Source organism: Cervus canadensis, chromosome 19 (assembly GCF_019320065.1).
Source record: "Cervus canadensis isolate Bull #8, Minnesota chromosome 19, ASM1932006v1, whole genome shotgun sequence".
Taxonomy (NCBI): domain Eukaryota; kingdom Metazoa; phylum Chordata; class Mammalia; order Artiodactyla; family Cervidae; genus Cervus; species Cervus canadensis.
This window is the reverse complement of record NC_057404.1, coordinates 24974525-24988247: the sequence shown is the minus strand read 5'-3', so window position 1 is coordinate 24988247 and position 13723 is coordinate 24974525. Positions and strand designations below refer to the sequence as shown.

Below are 13723 nucleotides of genomic sequence, written 5' to 3'. Positions count from 1 at the left end.
GTTGCTCTGTGTAGTACCTTGCGTTTTATTAAATGTATTTTGGATCTGTTTCCTTGTGCTTTCCTGGAATCTATTCACCAGTAGATTAATGGATTAAAAGTTTGCCTTTCTTTTCTTCTTTTTTTGAAACTTATGATTGGTTTTCCAGTGGTTCCAGTTCTTGTAGTTGGTTAGCATTTATTGGTTCATGTATGTGTTATTGCAGTTGTATTATTCTTTTTTGGTCTTGAGGAGGAGATTTACGTAACTTCTTTATGGAAACTTTTGATTAAGTTCTGAAGGGAAAGATTGCCACTGTGCTTCCTTTCCAGAGGAAGTTGGCAGTGTATTCTTGTAAAGTTGGGATTCTTAATGTCTGCCTTTTTTATATCATTTCTATACTCAAGTAGTCTTTATTAGTCTGGAAATACTATTATAAGGTATTTATAGAGGACTGTAAATTTCCTCTTAAATATTCCTTTTAAAGCCAGAATTCCAAACTCCATGATATGAATGACTGTAGAGGGTTTCATATCAAATACGTCATCGACTGTTAATGGAAGTATTTCTTTGAAAGGAGTGTAATGTGGGTTTTAGGCAGAATCAGTTTTTTCCTCCCTGGAATGCTTGTTCAGTGACCGAATGTGCAATGGTGAAAACACACTTTTGACAGCTCTTACAAGTAGGTTTTTAGCCATATGAATGATTTTGTGCGGATGGGAGATAAACTGCAAAGTGTTGGGGAAATTAATACAATGGTTATCAATGTTTGTGGATGTTGTGAAAAATCACTGGGATATACAGAATAAATTGCTCAGCTTGACTTCCACCTGTATGGTTGCAAAGTCCCACGTGTGGAGCTTGTGGGGAAAGTGAGGACCTTGACTTTGTAGCCAAGGCTTCATAACCTACTCGACCAGTATTGTTGTTATCAATTCCAGAAGTAGGAAGGATCTCTTCCCACAGCCCTCCCCCACATTGTATCTCTGTTAGGATCTCTGTTAGGGCCTCCTGACACCTTGGCTCACTGTGGAGAGAATTTTCCCAGCAGGCCAAGGTAGAGCCAGTTACACACCAGGTCTTGTCTCTAGAGTCTGACTTTCCGATTCTATTCCTCTAAGGATAGCCAAAGTCGCCTAGCAGTATTTCTCTTCTGCTTTGTGTTCCCTGCTGATTAATTGGCTCAATTTAGGTAAATTTAAAAGAATCAAATAAAGAAACCTTGAGACTGCCTTTTTAACAAGAATTCTCTAAAGACTATTTTTACCAAAGACACTGGATGTAGGCTGTTATGAAGATTATGTGGATGAATATAAATTAATATTTAAGTATTTGTGCTTCGTTTCCAAGAATGGATACAGAAGTGGTTTTAATAGTATTCTACTTTCTTCCTTAACTTTTTTTTTTGATTGTGGGGATGTTGAAGAATTGATTTCAAAGCTAGTATACAATGAGTGTTATTTAATTAATTTGCTACTTTGCTAACAATGTGCATCTAAAACAATCCACATTGTCTAGAAAATTGTCTGTTTTCTATGTGGCTGTGAAGATACAATTTAAATGGAATGATTGGTACAGCTAGAATTAAAATTGTTAAGCTGAAGAGGGGAAAATGTAGGAAATAACTTTAACACTGTCCCTGAGAAACTAGAATGTTTGATTTTTAGTTGGAAAGTATTTGGATTAATTTTCTTTGGGTGGTATAATCTAGTGCAGAATCCCCTATCAGCAGATCATGTTCTGTTTAGCATTTGCCTCCTTTGACAATACCATGTAGTGGGCCAAAGGTTTTTCACTTATGTTATATTATGATTTTATAACCTTATGAAGTTACTTTTTGGAAGAGACAACTTTATATCCTTAAGTGAATGAAAGAAACAGAACCCATGAAACTCTAAGGCAACATCTTCTAGTGAGTTAAAAGCATGTTAAAAAATGGGGAAAACGGGCAGCTAGAAAATGAGTTATAATGTGCCTGTTTGGCTCAAAGGATTTCCCCTGGGAAGTAATGGAAGATAAAATTTTGTTTCTGATGTGGGTCTATAAGGACTCAAATGCTTTGATTTTCCTTAAGTTAGAGCTTGATGGCTTTGTGTTCAATATTGACTGGGATTTGACAACTGACATAGACACTGGATACCCATGAAAACTTAAGAGGTGTACATTTTTTCTGCCTCAGAAAACAGGAATCTATCTTCTTTTGAGTTGAGGCACTGTTGTCTCACCCGAATTAGATGTAGTGGATGGTTAACAATGATCTTTTTCTTGAGAGGAAAGTTATCAGCTACATGTGACCAATTTTTTATGATGATGATCACTAAATGAATTAAACCACCACCAGTAAGAGTATGTAATAAATAAAGGAACAAAAGCTTGTGAAGTTAACTCCCTGGCTAGTGTAATTTCCAAGAAGATGGGTTCAAGTTCAAGTATTCTTCATATGATACAGGTGCCTAGTAGCTAACCCGAAACAAATGTTCTAACAGATGGAAAAATCTGCACAGATCTACATGCAAAAATTGTCCTTTAAAATCTTCTTTTAAAAATGAACTTTTATTTCACAAGAAGGATAAGTGACAGGACAAAGGATACAGGATTTTGGACAAGCAATATGTTGGGAGAGGGAAAATTTGACTGGTGGCTAATTTGCATATTAAGTGAGCTACTGTTGCCCACCATATAATGGCAACCCACTCCAGTATTCTTGCCTGGAAAATTCTGTGAACAGAGGAGCCTGGTGGGTTACAGTCTATGGCATCACAAAGAGGCAGACACGACTGAGTGACTGAGTACACACACACACACAATTGCCCTACTCTATAATTTAGTAGAGCCATATTCATCTAGAATTCCTGAAAGAAACAAATTTAGAATTTATTATCTCTAGTTCTTTTCCTAACTTATTTTATATTTTACCGTTACTTAATACTGTTGTTTCTGGATACGTAATCGATGAAAAACTTACTTATTTTCATAGTTCACACAATGGTTTTTATCATTGTTTGCTTAGATTAAATCTAGTCTGTTCCACTGGACATTATACAGATTTTCTTTGTGCTTCTGTAAGGAATAATCACCATTTGACTCTTGGCTGAAAATGAGATGCCAGGTGAAGAAGCACACATGTGTTTTTTTAAAACTCTAAATGCAATATAAAAGAAAAGGAGGGTACACTGTATATGAATTATGATTCGACACGGTTAGTTGCTGCTAGCGGCCAAATATGCTTTTCCTTTGCTGTCTGCTCCAGTTTCTCTTTGGACGGGTTGAGAGAGCACTCCGTGTTCAGGTCAAGATGTTTGCTCAGAAATAGTAGTACAGTTGCAGCTGTGTGTGCTGGAGCAGGAGACTAGTTTAAATAGCATTACCATTTATCCAGTCCATTAACAGAACTCTGTAAAATAATACCAACTCTGCATAAACTACAGGACAGTGTAATAAAATTACAAGCACTTGTTGACAGATGGGAAGTGTAAGTAAAGAAGAAAGAAAAGTGAAGGGCCATAGGTTGGAGGTTAAAAGAGACAGTACAGAGTTTTCTTACTTATGGCGATTCTCCATCCTCTCACTTGGCTCCTCCTCGAAAACCAGGATTGCTTTTTGTTATCAGTTTATTAAGAGTGGAGAACATGATTTTCAGAGCAATTCAGAGTGGGTTAACTGACAGAAGTACAGTGACGTTTGAAATGGTTGCTTATGATGGAAATTTATGAGTAGCATATACAAATCTTCCTGAAAAGTATAACCTTTATGGTGACTTGCCAGTGAGTGATTCACACTTTTCGGCCTGAGTTTGCAGCTCCTCATCTGGGCTCATTAGAGAGGCATTTCATTGGTAGTTCTGTGGTTAAGCATTTGGTTATAAATATTTGTTTTGTGGTTTTCAGTTTATTTCTTTGAGTATTATTATATTTACCCAGACTTCTAACATAAGCTTAAGTAGCCAAACCACGTTGCAGAAACTCATTTTTCACTTGTATCTCTTGAGACAAAACAAAGCTAACAAATGAAAATAAATACATAGGTTCCAGTGATTCATTTTTTCTGCTCCTTTAAATGAAAACTCTTTATTTCTAGTTAACAAGTGGTGTTTCCCTTGTGAGCTTTGGAGCCACTAAATTATCTAGCATTATAAGTAGTAGTATTAAAGCCAAGGACTCTTTTTATGGCCTAGTGACTCCTTACCTGAGATAAACAGATTTTGAGCAATAAATTCAATTGGTCAGGTCACAATTCATTTGCTGTCAGATAGGATCTCAGATTCTCCAAATTGTTTTTCTGATGATAATTATTACAATTCTTTAAGAGAAAAAATTTCTATTAAATTAAAAATTAATTTGGGAAAGATAACGAATATATGATGAAGCTGCCCTTCCTTTCCTTTCCTTTCTTATAGAAGGAGCCTTGGCTTTTGATTTTGGTTTTGAGGAGTTACAAGAGTAAGTATGCTTAATGTTATAAAGATCTAGATAATTCAGAAAACTAGAAAAGTGGGAGTATAAATTATTCATGATCTCCCCGCTCAGATATAACCACTAGTATACTTGTCTATTGTTAGTAGATTAGTTTTCTTTTTCTGTAATTATGCATATAAATACTGCTGTACATGCAGTACAAATATATTTTTTTAAATATCCTCAGGGTTTAGTATAAAGCTTGACCTTTAGAAAGCTCTCAGTAAGTGTTTGATGTATTAAATTAAATCTCCGTTGGGTTCAGGGTTTGTAACTTGAATGAGCAAACAGTAGCACTGGGAAGGCATTATGAATAATGGGGAACCAAATTAAATTTAAAGGATACCTTGGTTCATTAATGTTTGTCCCCTTAGGTTTTCTAAACATTGAAGTGTCTATTGGTATGCACTGACAAATCAAAATGATGTTTTCCACCTAAGCAAAAATATCTTAATTTACTATAATACTATACTTGTATAGAACTACCACTGCACCCCTCCCCCCCGCCCCTGTTCTCTGATGCCAATTAAGTCTCAGGATTCTTGGATTCCAAGATAAAAGCAGAAGACAGCCCTGCTGCCTGTGTCAGAATTCCTCCTGAGTTAATTTCTGCCAGCTCTGATTAAAGTGCGGGTTCCTGGAGGTGTCAGGTGTGTAGTTTCTTGCTTCATTTTACTCTTGGCCTGTTTGGCCCCTGCCGCAGTAAATCCAGCGGTGGTAATGCAGGAATTGCAGGTTACAGTTGCCACGGTTACCGCTGTCCCGCCAGATCTACATCATTACTCATCTAGGGAGCTGTCATCATAGCTGCCTCCCATCTCTGGTGCCGAGACTGCCAGAAAGCTTAAGATGCAGAGAATGAAACTTCTTCAAGATGGTGTGTCTGTGTCATCATTTGATGCAAGGATACACTGTTTGTATCGTTAACACTGACACCTATCTAAGGGGAACAGATTGATTCTTTATCTTTGAAAACAAAGAACCTGTATGAGAGATAACATTTAGGAAAGTGTTAACTGTCAGTGATTAAAAACCCCAAGTCCCTTATTATTTATTAAGTAGTGTATTAATTATTATTGGGCCCAAGGGACTCTCTTCTTGCTACTTAAAAAGCAGAGATATATAAGTAGTATTTAAAAATATTACTGTTATATGACAAAAGGTTTGTTTTTAAGAGGTAGACCAAACTCTTCATAGGCTGTTACCTGGACACACTTCAGAGTAGCCCCTCTCTCTTGCCATGAAAAAAAAAGCAAGCCATTGAACAGGGCTTACTTGTGTTTTTGCTTTTAAGTCAACGTGCCATAGTATGATTTAGAAGTTATAAAAACAATGAAGATTAAGATTTTTTGGATATTTTTGCCAGGCCTCCCATGGGAAGTTTTTACTTTAAAGGGATCTAATAGAAGACTTTTGCTGGAGAACGTCAGAAATTGGCAGGCTTCTGCTGTTGCCAGAGTAGATTTTTTGGGTGTGAAATCCGCAGCATAGTTCCTGGCGTAGGAAAGTCAAGTGCAGGAAGGTCTTTCCCACTCAAGTGCACTTGTTTAAATAGTTGCTTCCCCAAATGTAAATGTTTCTGTTTCCACCAGCAAATACTCATGGTTTGCCAGTGAGTGTAAATACTGTGAATACTGTGATCCATGCCGAGGAGAAAACTGCCATGGTGTGTGGCCCACATAATATGTGGCATTTGTGGACCTCAGCCATTACTAACTTCTGACCTGTAATATGTAGATTAAAGCCTTCCGAGTTCATGGAGACTGAGTGTGTTTTTCTGAAAGATGAATTTAAGTATATGGTTTTCATGTCAAAAAGATTTTGAACACATATCAGGAGGGAATATTTTAAAATTTGATTGTAAATCATAAAATTGCCGCTGCAATCTCAAGATTATAATTTAGTGACTGAAGTTTATATAAGTATTAATTCTCGAGTAAGTGACCATAAGGTATTCGTTCTGTTGAGCTAATTTTATTGTATGTACATTACATTTTGAGATACTGAAATCTATTTTGCGAGAAATATATTTTACTAATATTGTAAAATACTAGTGTTTAAATGCCTACTCAGATGTTAGTGCTTTGCTATCTTTGTAAATCAATGGACACTTCTGGAGCAAAGGTTTCTTTTCTATAAAATAGGGATGACATTTATCTCCTGGGAATATATCAAGTCACAATATAGATTCTATATTCAAAAGAACATTGTCAACTTTCTGGTCTGATAGAATTGCTTGTGGAGTTCTCGTCCTCTCAGTGTAAAATGGGACGAAGTAATAGTCACACAGATGTCCTTGCAAGTTGCCCACAGTCAGAACTTTCATGTTTCTTCTTGCATTTATTCTTAGTGTAATAACACAGGCATAAGCATAACCACGTTAACTTTTTAAGCAGATTAGCATAAAATGTGCATTTGCACCATTCCATTTCTCCTTACTTGGCAACACAAGGTATATTAAGGCCAGAATGTTCTTAATGAGATCTCTTACCTGCTTCCAGTTGATGATTCATATAACTTAAAAATTCTTATATAAAATGAATCAAGGATAGAAAAAGAGGCTGTGACTCAGGAACTATTTATGTTAGTTCACATAGTAAATTGTTATTTTGATGATGTGTTGTCCTGAATAACAAAATGAAGGAAAAATACAATCCAGTTGGAAAATGCTGAGTAAACTCCTTAAGGCATAGATAAACTCTTTCGGAAGTTATTCAGAAGATTTATTGCATTGCTAAAGTACATTTTTATCACTAACTAAAATTTCAGTTTAAAAACAATATAAGAGAAGCGTTCCATTGAGCTTATTCAAAGTATGATTTGACCTGTGAAACATCCTGCCACCTTTACATAAGCTGCATTGTGATATTCAATGGATTTTTAGACTAAGCATTTTGTCAAAATACAGTTCAAATTGCAAGCTGTTTAGCACTTTGCATTTAAACGATGATTGATAGTGAAATAGGTTTGAGCCAGAAGTTATGTTTGTTTTGTTTTTATTGTAACTCCAATTCTTTTTATATGTACATAAGCTTTGCCCTCAGATGAAAGTGGTATATGTCCTCTTCATTACCCACAACCAAGTTAATTGCTATCAAGAAGTTGTTTAAAGAGAATTATCCTTAAAACACTTGATAAATTGTGATATGAGAAACTTGGGGCAACAGTTTAAGCTTAAACTCTAGAGAGGGAAGAAATGAAGAGTAAAAAGTCCAGTCTTTGGTGGGACCTGTGGTCTAGGGAATAGCATAGTGGAGTGAAATGTTATTAAGAGAACATCTGTGCCTCTTGAAATGTCCCCAAATGAATGTGAACAGCTAAGTATGGCAACTTGATTTAAGTGTTAAAAAAAAAAAACAACTTAAAGAAAAGAGAAATAAATAAGTCTGGAAACAGAATGGGAAGATAGCTTTGCCCCGTCATGATAGGTTTCTTCTACTAGTGAAAGATTAAAGCTTGAAGTATGTGAATAGCTGAGAACAGCACAGAGGAAGGTTGATTGCTTCCCCTCCAACAGTTCCAATTGATTGAAAAAAGCCTAATTTAAAGTTCTGTTTGTTCTATGTCTTAAACCATCAGAATTCTCTTTTAGGACCAGAGGAATGCTCTGGAGGAAAAGAATCCAAGGATAAAAAGTCATTGCAAGCCAACAATTGTTCCTAATCCTCACAAAATGCTGGAGAAATTAAATTTATTCTTTATTGCTCCAAGTGTTACCTAGGTCACTGGGCGATGGGAAAATTGCGCTGCAAGTGGAGTAGGAGCAAGCTTTGTTTTGTGTCGAGATGCTTAACCTTAGACACGACAAGGCATCTTAGAATGTGGTGGGAACTTGGTTCAGAGCATTAACACCGAGACTTTTATTACCCCGGATTTATAATAGGCTGTGCTGTCAGGAGATGAAAATGTTGTGTTTACACTGCAGTGTTAAATGATCATTTAATTAACACCTAAGGAAAAAAAGTTGTGAAATTCTTAGCAGCTTTTATTGTTGGTTTCCTGGGAGGTTTTAATATCCGAGTTTCATTGAGATTTCTTTTTTGTTAGTAGAGACACAAAAGACATTATACACTTTTTAAGGAAGACAAACAGTTTAACCTTGACCCTTTCTCCCCTAAAATATTAATTTAAATTACATTTTAAATCTGGTGTGCTTATTTAAAAAGTTTCTAGATTCAGATCTTAAAAATATGTCTTAAACACTTTATTTCTGCGTAAACATCTGTCGTTTAAATATTAGTTAATTTACATTCTAAACTTTCTGCTGTAGAACATTGGAAACTGCCAATTAGTTTATGTGAAGTGTAATACATTTATAATACTAACTATATATGCATTATACATCTTTCAAGCTACACTGTAGTTACATTGTTTTTTTTTAAGAATCAGTGTCAAAATAGGTAATCATTTTCAAGCAAATTTTATGACAAAAAAGGTACACTGTTATTATATTAGCATCGTTATTTAGTTAGAGATCATTACTATCATATGATGCAAAAGGTTTATATATAAACAGTAGAAAGCATGAGAGTGTTAGTATGAAAATTCAAATTAACTTCATTAATTGCTAAAAGATTGATATTATCAAATGCCTTCATTTATCCTTGATCTTTTATAAATACAATTACCTAAAAAAGAGTGGTCTTCAGACAAATTTATAACACTTGGAAAATATAGGGCAGTTGTCAAGGGCAGCTGAATACTCAGTAACACTTTTTTTCTAAAACTATTATTAAAATTTATATCTGTTACTCCTCTCATTTTATCTAGATATGCAACTTCGTATTCGGACTTGTGAAGTACTTTAAAATATTTACTAAGTTACTTGCTATTAAAGTGAAATCTTTCTTAACTTTTCCATAAATGATTATACCATAATAGTGTAGTTTTTTTAAGTACACTGCTTTTATTCATACTGAAACTAATAATGTTTATTCCCATTTTTTAAAGTTTAAATTCAAGTGCCTCAGGATAAAACCTGCTTTCTGTATTATTCATGGTAAAAGAGTGCAAGGAGTATTGAATGTTATTGAAATCTCTTAATAGAAAGCCCTGCTTTGAACTGAGAATTATATTCTCATTCACAAAATACTACCGAGCATTACGTAGGCACTTTGTACAGTGTTATGTTCTTTCTCTACTTCTATCAAGTTTCAGCATTTCTCTAAAACTTTTTTTTTTAACTCACACTGAGTTGTTTTTTTTTTTTCCTTCCCAAAGCTGTTTCTCCATCCAGAGTCTAGTAACAAAACCCCTTAAGTAGGAATACTACTTTAAATGTTATCTCCTTTATATATACCCACCTTTTGACTTGAGGTAGTTAAAAACACAAAGTGCTCAGAAGTTAAAAAGTATGAAAGAGAAAGAGAAGAGTGACAGTATCTGGTTACTTAACATACTAGATGATTATTATATTCTGTATGATATAGTTCATTCTACCAGTTGAAATTCCAAGCCAGATAGGTGTTGTGTGCAGATGTGTGTGTGTGTGTGTGTGCATGTGGTTGGAAATGGGGATACTGAGAACTAGGGAAACAGCTATTTTGTGAATGCTCAAAAATGTTTGAAGAGTAAATATGTAGAGAAATCATGGGAAATTTCATTTAACAGATAAATATGTTGTTTTTACATTAAAAAAGCAATGATATGCTCTTATATTGAAAACAAGTCAGTGTTAAAATTTTATGCGTTAGTTATTTAGAATCTCTAACTTGAAACCAATAAAAAAGATTTCAGGATTTATTTTAGATAAAGTTTCAAAGTTTGCTTCTTAAAAAACAGGAGTAACTTATCTAAATGCAAACAATTAACTGTATGTAACAAATATGTTTTGTAGTCATTCCATTGAAACCATTGCATGCAAGAGATTGGAAGATATAATATCTAGAAGTACTCTAGTCCACTCTGTGGGGATTAGGGAGTTAAAATTTTAACTTCCCTTTTGCATGAAACTCTCTTGCCGGACTTTCAGTACCCAGGACAATCCAGTTCTGCATTATCACTTTAGCTTTCCCATGCCTGTCACAACGTATATGCTGTGTCCCAGGCAAGCAGATTTTCCTGTTAATGATTGGACATTCCCAGCACATTTTTGGATTCCTTCCTTGCTTCCAGTTTAGAGTAGCAAGATTGCCATCCTCATGTAAGCCTCACCTCCTCTATCAAACCTTTCTCAACTGCTTTAGTTACCTCTATGATCATTAATTATATTGTAGTGGTTCTGAGTACAGACTGTTGACTCAGACTGCCAGAGTTTGAATCATTTAATGGGTAAACTTGGGAATGTCACTCAATTTCCTGCCCTGTGCCCTGGTTCTCCTTGTAAAATGAGGATGATGGTTAGAACTTACTACATGGGAATGTTGTATAGAATAAGTTACTCACTACATGAACAAAGCTTAATATGATGTATGACAATAGTTAAGTGCTCAGTATTGTTTTTATTTTTTGATGTTTATTATTTAAGTCGCCATGTTTATTACCCGCCTCACATAATGTGGTCTTGGGCATTATATTCTATTAATAATGTGTGTGAGCTTTGCCAAGACTCCTGCCTTATATTTGTCCTTGTTTTATATATAGCATTTAGCCTAGTGCAGTTTGACTAAGAAACACTTTCCAAGTGAATCCTTGATGGAACTTAGCCTGAAAAAGACACTAACAGTAGTTTGAATTTGGAATGAAATATAAAATATGTGAATCATAAGTCCAAAAACATACTAGTTATATTCCTGAATCTGCTATTCACTAGCTGCAGATGCTAAGCAAAGGTACTTGATTTGAGGACCAGTTTTTTGGGATTCCCCGGTGGCCCAGATGGTAGAGTCCTCCTGCCATGCAGAGCACCTGGGTTTGACCCCTGGATGGGCAGATCCCCTGGAAAGGGGAATGGCTACCCACTCCAGTATTCGTGCCTGGAAAATTCCATGGACAGAGGAGCCTGGTGGGCTACAAATCCATGGGCACACAAAGAGTTGGACACGACTCAGTGACTAACACTTTTTTCCTTGGCTTGTAAAAGTATTTGGTAGTTCAGGTAAAAGAGGGACAAGAATTTAGCATAAGGCCTCCTGGTGGCTAAGCTGGTAACGGATCCACCTACAGTGCTGGAGACCTGGGTTCTGTCCTTGGGTTGGGAAGATCCCCTGGAGAAGGAAACGGCTACCTGCTTCAGTATTCTGGCCTGGAGAATTCCATGGACTATACAGTCCATGGGGTTGCAAAGAGTTGGACACGACTGAGCGAGTTTCACATTCACATTCTCCTGGTCTCTAGGAAATGCACAGACATAATTGAAGGAAGAAGAGGAAATAAAAATATATAAAAACTTTGCTCTAGCTCTGTTTTCAAAAATGTGTGGAGAACTCTTTAGACTACTTGAAAGAATTGTAATGGTAGAATTATTCATGTAATAAACCAGGAATTAGGTGAGGAAATTGTGGATGAATGATTTTGAGATTGTTCTCTTTCCTATTAGCAATTAAAAAAAAATAAAAGCAGTTTCTGTGTTAAACAAATATAACCTGCTTACATTTTGCATGACTTTGCTATTAAATGTAAATTGTTTGAAGACTTAGGTTAAAAAAAACAGAAAACAATTGGAGGAAATTTGATGGTTATGCAGTATTAAGTGACTATCCTGATACATGCTGCTGCTGCTGCTAAGTCGCTTCAGTCGTGTCCAACTCTGTGTGACCCCATAGGCGGCAGCCCACCAGGCTCCCCCGTCCCTGGGATTCTCCAGGCAAGAACACTGGAGTGGGTTGCCATTTCCTTCTCCAATCCTGATACATGATAATCCCTCAATAGGAGGTAAGTGGTATATAACTGAAGTAATTTCAATATTCTCCTGTCCCTCAAACATCACAACTGACGGCATGAGGAAATGAATTAAAAATAAACAAGGCAAATCAAGGAAGAATAATGGTGGACATAGGTTTTTATGTTCATATTTGTGTTATAATCTTTTAATTTTAGCAGGTTTGTGAGCTGGTACCTTCATTTTCTGTAATTCGCCCTACTAAATGCATTGTGCACCCTGGACAATTAATTTTCCTTATATTTTGAGAAGATTAGAATGTATAGCGCCTGAATATCCTGAAGGCGACTGAAATCTGGAGTCTGTTTCTGAAAGACAGATTCCCTCTCAGGGTTGGTGTGGTTTTTCTTTCCTTCTCTTTAAAGGAGAATGAATTCCGCACCTAATGAATAGTTTCAAGAAAAGTTGTTAATCAGGTACTCCAAGTGACCACCCTGGATTCTTCTTTTATTACAGAGAGGAACGTGATGGAATGAGAAAGCAACATAGTTATATTTGATAAAAGGAAATACCTTTTTTCCTTTCCCCACCCACCATGTAATCCTCTGGAATTTAGTTGACACTGGAAGTTACTGCAGCAAATAGTGTGTTTGAAAAAAACCAAGTTGGAGGAACAAGACTAATACTTGTAACTACAATAATTACATTAAAAATCACAAAGTGTATCACTCAGCTTATTTCAGGGCAAGGTTTTCACATGAAAGGGTCTTGGAAGAATTTTTCTTTTATTCCGGTCAATTTAACAATGAAGTATTGCACAATGGGCAGTGCCATTGTTATCAACATTATTTTTTGTTCTTTTCTGGGTTGTTGGATATCACTCTGTTGCCTGAGATGGGATACTAGATCAAAATCAGATGAAGGACTTAAGTTAAATATGACAGAGGGGCAAAAGAGGAACTATACATATAATGGAATGTTATTAAAATGGACAGATGTTATTTTTCAACTCTTTCCCGTTCAAAAACCATAAAGAGAGAATAATGATATAAATCAATAATAATACAGTCCAGATATTGCTTTATTTTCTAAATTAAATGATCAAGTTGAATAACTGTAAGTAAACATGTTTTGCTAGAGGTTTAGTTATTTCTAAATAAATGCTATATCCCTATCATCAGTGTGATATCTGTTGCAAGGTACTTGCTGTCATTGTATTTTTATAAGATAATTCAGATTTAGATCTTTTCTAACTAGAGCTCTTCTCCCCGGTTCTCAAGCGTATATTATGTTAGTGCCTTGTATTTATGGCTCTGCTGATTATTTTGTACGTATTGTATTTCAAAGCAGTGATTCATAAAGTGTGCTCTGCAGTGATGGGAGAGCAAAGTTTTGTAATCAAATGTGTCAGGAAATAATGAAAGACATCCCCTGCAGTGACTGCAGTGGACGTTTGTGTGTTAATCTCCAAGGCGTCTTGTGATGAAGAAATTCACTTAACTTAAAAAATTTGTTTCGCAGTGTTATGTGG

At 35.6% G+C, this 13723-nt stretch overlaps 1 protein-coding gene across 2 annotated transcripts in view; it reads left to right on the top strand.

Moving 5' to 3' along the window:
• SLIT2 (slit guidance ligand 2) overlaps nt 1-13723 on the top strand; it is a 383481-nt gene that overhangs the window by 15637 nt on the left and 354121 nt on the right. The gene's annotated exons all lie outside the window — the stretch shown is intronic.